Here is a 1,618-nt window from a genome sequence, read left to right on the forward strand (position 1 = left end):
ATCTCCTGACCATCCAGCAGAAAGCCCATTCCCGCCTCCGCCTTCTGAAACTCCTGTCTGGCCGGACATGGGGCTTGCATCCTTCTACCATCCTCCGCACCTACAAATCCCTCATCCGTCCTATCCTCTGTTATGCCAGCGTTGCCTGGATCTCCGCCCCCACCCGCTTTTACAAGGCCCTCCAAATCCTTGAACGCCATGCGCTCCGCCTTGCCTTCCGTATCCGCCTTCCTTCCCCCACACAGCTCCTGTATGAACTGATCCCCTTCCCCCACCTCCTCCTGTTCCTCCAACATCTCCGCATCCTTTACATTGTTCGCAGGCTTGATCCCCCCCACCCTCTGGTTTCCTCCTTCCTCTCCACCACCCGCCCGTTGCCGCGCCTCTATCGCTGTATCCCTCCCTCTCTCCACCTCCACACCCTCCATCTCCTTTGTCAGGGCAATTTCCAACGCCTCCCCCTCCCGGATGACGAACTTCGCCGTGACATCTACCCTTCCTTCCAACTATAACCTGGCCTTGTTCCCCCCCCCCACTCCCCAGGGCCCCTTTCCCTCTTTCCTCCTTCTCCCAGAGCGGATTTTCCTCAGTCCCCCCCTCCCCTGAGACCCTGCACCCCATACTTGCCTCTCTCCTTCCCACATCCCTCCCTCCCTGGCCCTCCTCCACGCGCCCCCCGGTCACCTCCCCCATCTCTTCCCCTCCCTCCCTTCTTCAGGTCTCCCTCATCTCCTAGCGCCTGGCAGATCCTCTGTGTTGCTCTTCATCAGTGTGCCACATCAGTGTTGTTTAGTGCTGTTTCTCGTGTGCGTCAAGAGGTGTGATTTTAATTGTGTCCTGCCTTGAGGTTCGCCGTCAGTGTTACATTATGTGCTATGCCATACGTCGCTACCTTTATGCTCCAGTCATACTGTGCCTCGTGTTCTTTTAACCGTCGCAGTGTGTGGCTTTTTGTGTGTGCTACTTTTAAACAGTTTTTTATCTCCATTTTACAGTCACCCCGTTTTTTGTCTATTGCCTTCCATGATGTTCCCCTTTTTTATATCTATGTTCACCTTATTCTCTCCTTTGCTGTTTTTAAATGTCTTCTATTGTTTTGTTCTATGTCTTTCGGCTGAAGAGCAGCGCCTATGCTGCTGCCAGCCCGCCCCGATGGGGAATTGAAATACAATAAAGGAAAAAAAAAAAAAAAAATCAAACAGATACAGCTCTGTAACAGCTCGAGTGGAAGATAAAACTTCCTTGATAAACTTCTGCATCCTAAGTATTGCCAGGTCGTGCAGATGCCCGCACTTAGAATTCTGAGGGCCGCCAGGTGGCCAGCCTTTATCTCTAATGCTGTCATTATTCTAGCCAGCAATTTGGACGCATAGGCGGTTAAGCTGATAGCGTGATAGTTTTCGGCCTCATCAACATCTGGTATCTTCGGGATTGTGTGGATCATACAAGGGGCGTTCAGAAAGTAAGCTCCGATCGGTCGCGAAATGGAAACGACTATGAAAATCCGATAAAGCTTTGCACAGATGTGTTGGCTAGTGTCTCTAGTATAACCCCAGTTAGCATCACGTCGCTCTTCTCATTTCTGATCTCGCAGTGAGTGCGTAAAGATGTCTAGAAA

The sequence above is a fragment of the Schistocerca nitens genome, chromosome 2, assembly GCF_023898315.1.
Source record: "Schistocerca nitens isolate TAMUIC-IGC-003100 chromosome 2, iqSchNite1.1, whole genome shotgun sequence".
In the NCBI taxonomy this organism is placed as follows: Eukaryota; Metazoa; Arthropoda; class Insecta; order Orthoptera; family Acrididae; genus Schistocerca; species Schistocerca nitens.